Raw genomic sequence first — 6,055 nt, 5'->3', positions numbered from 1 at the left:
AAGCAAGTTGAAAAATTAAACCTGTAAGATATGCTCCAAAAATGATGATGGGTTTCAGCTGACAAGTCCTAGGCATGGCTGACATCCTTCTCTCCCTTGAAAAGGCTTAGACATGGGTGTTAGATCTAAAGAACCAAACAAACTGAGAACTGATTATATCTTTCCATTAAGTTTTAACATTAAAAATAGAAAGGTTAAGTGTTCTACCTTCCTGCCTCTTTCATTAACATCTACTAGCTTCTAGCCCTCATGGTACAGACAGAGGTGTGATTAGAAGTTCTTTTTCACAACTTACTTCCTTTCGTTTGGTGTCAGCATCCTTCTAGAGCTCATACATGGCTCTGGGATTGTCACAGAGCTCTTGTACCTTTGCTTTAGCTGCCAACTATGACTTTAACTTAAGAAATAATTTCTATGTTTGCTACCTTTCACAGACTTCAGCTGAAGTAACACTCCATTCATTTCATCACACACAGGCATAACCACAAGAAAACCAAAGAGAAAATTGGTACACCACTGAATATTGTTGCTATATCAAACTTTTGCTACTCTTTCTTCCAATCTGAATAAAATTGCTTTATTACTTTCAGCTTATGCCTACCATAAACTTTCTCTGGGGAAACTGCTGGCTTGATTTGTAAGCAGTCCCATTCTTATTTAACAGAGGCTATGATTTGTGATAAATGCACAACATAAAAAAGTCAAAGATACCATGTCTCCCAGGACATTTGGAATAACAAATGGAAAACCTGGGAGCGTGATTTACTTGCGTTTGGTCACACCTCCACTTCATTTCACTATTTCCAGATCAGTTGTATCAATCTGGTGAGGACGACCAGGGTACAATCCATTGCCACCGTTGAAAGTGGAAATCACACTGGTCTCTCAGGCAGCACCTCCTGTGTGCCATTGTTCATCTGACTAGTTCCAAGAGCCTTAGAGAATTAACTGTTTTCTGATTCAGCCCACCTTCTGGGGAAGGCATGGCCCTGTTTTGAAACATACAAAGGAAAGAGTGCTGAGAGTGCCTCATTGGGGAAGGCTGAGAACGTGCAGGCTGGAAGGAGAGAAGGCAGGCTTAATAATCAACTAGAGGACCTTGAGGAAGTCATATCACCTCTCTGTGCCTCTTAGAAATCTGGGGCAAAGCCTTACTCTGTATCTCACAGATTGTTGCCCAAATCAAGTAAGAACATGAATAGGAAAGTATTTTCACAAATGTAAAATTGTGTTATTATTTTCAAATATGGAATTTCCTATGCATTGTTTTTGTTTTTTATTTTTGCCACATGATAACTACACAGGTCATGCCAGATTATGACGCTGTATCACCTCCAATCACCAGATTACACCAGCAATGTTACATCCATCACTTTGGTTTATTTTCCTTCCATCACATCCCTAAGATGCAAATCTCACCAAAAGGTGAAATACTGCATAGTAGCTACTTACAAAACTCAACATACTTAAACTGTCCACATAAATACAAGAGTTGCACTAGAAGTATGCAAAAAGGGTTCAAACAGGAGTGAGAGCACATCTAATTAGAGGAAGCTTCTGGAAGATAATCCCATTATGCCACGTATTTTAGTAATTTCGGTTTTACTCCTATATCACCCACCCCACTTTCATGCTTCAGAGACAAGATCATATTTTCTCTATCTTTGCAGCTTCCAAAGAAGCTGGAAGAGAGGACATTTCAGTACATTCCAGGATGAAATAAACTGTCTAAATGGCTGACAATAACAAGCGAGGTGGGTTTTAACGTTTATCTACCCAGCCTAATGAGGCTCACCTACTTTTAACTTAGTGTAGGTAGGACTTTCCAGGCAAGAAGTGTGCCCAGGAACACCCCTGCAACTCCTAAGGAAGGAACCTTTATTGCGGATGTGTTAAGTGCCCCAAAACAGGTGCTTTCATATATGCACCTAATATGGGTTTAGTCCTCACAATGTATCTTCAGGCTTTAAGCTTATTTTACAGATGAGGATGCCAAGACTCGGGATAGGCTGCGTTGTCCAGTCTAACATCTAATAAAAAGCCACTGAGTGTGCATGCGCTCTTCAATATCCTAACCCCCAAACTTTAAATAAGCCTCGCTAAACCCCACCTGCTTACCTCCCTTCTCGCAGGTATCTACTCTAGCTGCTCCTCCTTCCCCTGTTCCCGCCCCAGGCCCCAGTAAAGCCAGTAAAAACTAGGTTTTAAGGCTTCCGCGTAAAGATGCTCACTCACCCAACTGCTCCTCACAGGCTTGAAAAGCCTTTGCTACCCACTCTATCCGTAGCCCCGAGCTTCTCAAAAGAGACTGCACAGCCTTTTCCCAAGGCTGAGGTCCTCGTCGCCTGCAGAGCGGTGACGGGTCGGGACGTAGATTCCGGGAGAGGACACCTGCAGGGGAGGACCCGGCGGGGGGTCCCTCCTACGCGCCGCCGCGGCGCGCCACCGCGAACTACGCTTCCCAGGCTGCTCCGCTGCCGCCGCGCGCCCCNAAAGCCTGATTGTGACAGAGCAAGTGACTTTACCCTAGTGAGGAGGAAAGATTTTTCAGGGCTTAGGCAATCTGATTTTTTAAAAAATAAAACTGATTTTCTCTATTTTCTTCAGTTTAACCTAATAAATATGTATTATGGCCACTTTAATTTTTACAGGGCTGTAAATTGGTACGCAACATGTGTTTCTTTGTTTTTGTTTTTAATTTGCTGAAGGTGAAGTCATGAGATGGGCAGGTAAAGGGAGAAGCAAATGGCTCCCCAGGTCTCGGCTGATGTGGGCAGCAAGGACATGGGGGAAAGCCCCAGCAAGAAGTAACCAGAGAGCATATGCACTGAGGAAAGAGGATGGATACTGATGGGTCATTGTTTGAATAATACACAATGAAAGGAATACAAGAATCAGAAAACCAGTGCTATGCAAACCCTAACATAACTGATTCAGGCAAGGAATCATCCATGGGTTCAAAACATTTGAGTGAGAGGTTGTTGGAGAATAGGATTATCTCACCAGAGATTACCTCGAGAAAATGGGTCCTTTTAATGGAAAGAGGAGGAGGTCATCACCTCAGCCTAGTGATCAAGCTTACCAGCATCTATTAAGAGTCTCCTGTTGGGATGCAGTAAGATCATGACTTTGCCTATGCAGCTTTCCTGCCAAAAAGGCTGGAAAGTCGGGTATGGGAGGGTGGGGAGTTTTGTAAATTAAAATACTCAAGTGGTTTAACAACCATTTGAGATGTGTGAACTTTGGATCCTAGATCAGATTTTTTTAAAAAATAGCGCTAAAAGATGATTTGGAGACAATTGGAAAAATTTTAACATGGACTGCATGTTACATAATATGGAGTTACTTTTCACTTTCTTAGGCACAGTAGTGGTACTGTGCTTATGTAGACACTGTCCTTCGTGCGAGGTGCAGGTATTTGAGGAGACGTGTCATGATATCTGCAACTTTCAGCTGGTTCAGGGGCAACCAGTCTAAGGGTGGGCGAGCAAGGTCAGGAATGTGGCAAAATGACGGTGAATCTAAGAGAATGGTACCAGGTATTTGCTGTACTGTTCTTTTATCTTTTCTGTAAGTGTGGACTTTTTAAATTAAAGTGGGACAGAGCAATGAAATTATAGAGTAAATAAAGAGAAAGGATTGTGGAGAACTAGTTGGTTAGTGACACACAGCTGCAGTGAATCTGTGGCTTTGAGTTTCCAAGATTTAAATCCTTTTGTACATGTGAGTGGGTTCAGGGCAAGTTCCCTTTCTTGGTTTGTTTTGGCTACTGTCAATCATTTATTCTCTCTTTTTTAAAGATTTTATTTAGTTATCTGACAGAGAGAGAGAGAGAGAGCACAAGCAGGGGGAGCAGCAGGCAGAGGGAGAGAGGGAGAAGCAGGCTCCCCACCAAGCAGGGAGTCTGACATGGAGCTCGATTCCAGGACCCCGGGATCATGACCTGAGCCAAAGGCAGGTGCTCAACCAACTGAGCCACCCAGGAGTCCCACAATCATTTATTAAGATACTGCAGCCCCTGGGGCGCCTGGCTGGCTCAGTGGGTAGAGCATGCATCTCTTGATCTTGGAGTTGTGAGTTCGAGCACCATATTAGGCGTGGGGCCTGCTTTAAACAAAAGAAAGAAAGAAAGGGAAAAAAAAGAAACTGCATCTTCCCCTTACTCCAACCTCAAAGTATTAATAATTCCCATACCTTTGAAATGCTAGCTCTACTCAAGACCCCTCCTGAAAGCACTGTCCCTTTCCTCTCTACATTCAAGACTTATGTCTGTTTAGAGGGAAGTTCCCGATAGTGGCTCTATTTTGAGTTAGGGGAGTGTTGGGGGAAAGAACATTTCCAGCCTTTTGATGTAACAGAAGGTATAGGGTTTCCTCTCATTTTCTTTATTTGTAAATCACATACAACCAAATGGTTTCATATGGACTATAAGTGATTCAAACACGTTCGTAGAAGGCATGTGCAGAAAAGACTTTCTGTTTCCAGGCCAGGAAAACAAAACCAACTCTTAAGATCCAACACAATTTTATACAGAGCCTTTTTGTGCAAAGAGACTTTTGCTGTAGGGGCGCCTGGGTGGCTCAGTCGTTAAGCGTCTGCCTTCAGCTCAGGGCCTGATCCCAAGGTCCTAGGATCGAGCCCTGCATCAGGCTCCCTGCTCTGCTGGGAGCCTGCTTCTTCCTCTCCCACTCCCCCTGCTTGTGTTCCCTCTCTTGCTGGCTGTCTCTCTCTCTGTCAAATAAATGAATAAAATCTCTTTAAAAAAAGAGAGAGACTTTTGCTATACCTGGAATATACATATTTCTGCTTTTTTGCCTCCTGTTTCAGCATCAGTGCTACCCCATCTCTTTAAGTATGTCGCTAGGTTTCCCCTATGGACCTCTGGATAGAGTGGTAATGAGAAGGTCAGTTCTAGGATCATGGGTAATAGGAGCTCATGAAACAGGGCACAAGGCCAGCTGTGCCAAGCCTGGAGATGAGTGAGGAGTAAATCTGAGGCACCAGCTCTACAAAGCCTCTCATCAGAGCGGTTGGAAGGGTCTAGAGTCTAGTAAGCTAGACTACTGTTTAGCCAGTATGTGCAGGGACAGCCATCCCTGTTGTTTGGAGCTGACAACCATCCTGACTGAGCAGTGCCCATTCCATACCACTCGCTAAGTATTTTCTATATCAACTGGATAAGCAGTCATGAGTCAAGGTGCACATAGTACCAGGACAGCACAACGAAACATTGATCAAAACCTGCCTGAAATACAGATGCCAGAGTAAGAGATCAGATCGGGGAGTCAAAGCAGGCAGGAGCCAGGGGGGCACGGGAATCAAAAGACAGAAAGCAGAGAACCCATAGTGCTAGTCAGGAAGTGAGAAGCCATCAATTCCTGAAGGCCAGGTGAATCAACAGACACAGCTACCCACATGCAAGGCATGGAGATGGAAGTCGGGAAATAGGAACTCCATAGAAAACAGAGAATAGGGCCAGACAAAGGGATGAGGCAACAACAGGAAGTAGGACCTGCCAAGAGAATTAGAAACCAGGTAGCAGTCAGGACAGAGTCTAAGACTTCCAGGCTAACGAGCTTCTGCCCCAGCCAGGAAGCTTCTTGGCTGCTTCCTGCCCAGGTGGAAACCTATCTCCTCCTTTGGCCGGCCTCTACCTGGTGGCTCACGACACCTGGCAACGCTGAGCCAGGGCTCTTAGAAGATACTGCCTGGGTATACTCAACAGATCCTGACAAGGATAACAGAGGGAGCAGATACCCCAAATAAAAGACTATTCCCAGACCAAGAACAAAAGAAAAATGGCTTTGACTGAAAGTTTGTATGTGTGTGTACTAGGCGCACATTATCACATTAAGCATCACCCCCACCTTCTGAGATAAATACTGTTCTTTGCCTGTTTTACAGAGGAAGGAACAGAGGCTTGGAGAAGTTTCACTCACACACAGACCTGTAATGATCACACCCAGGGCTGGTTGACTCCAAGGCCCCTCCTTTAAGTCTTCTGAACCTGGAGGGCGGTGGTTCAGTGGTGGGCACATTGTTTTGTTTTGTTTTG

General features: G+C 44.4%; 1 protein-coding gene across 1 annotated transcript in view; it reads left to right on the top strand.

The window, feature by feature from the left end:
• The first annotated feature begins 1,736 nt into the window (after positions 1–1,736).
• Positions 1,737–6,055, top strand: part of TMOD2 (tropomodulin 2) — a 52,290-nt gene continuing 47,971 nt past the window's right edge. The window contains exon 1 of the mRNA XM_011226470.3: positions 1,737–1,754. The gene's annotated coding sequence lies outside the window, so the exon portion shown is untranslated. The remainder of the gene's footprint in view (positions 1,755–6,055) is intronic.

Source organism: Ailuropoda melanoleuca, chromosome 5 (genome assembly GCF_002007445.2).
Source record: "Ailuropoda melanoleuca isolate Jingjing chromosome 5, ASM200744v2, whole genome shotgun sequence".
NCBI classification, from domain to species: domain Eukaryota; kingdom Metazoa; phylum Chordata; class Mammalia; order Carnivora; family Ursidae; genus Ailuropoda; species Ailuropoda melanoleuca.
The sequence above is the reverse complement of the archived record's forward strand: the minus strand, read 5'-3'. Positions and strand labels throughout refer to the sequence as shown.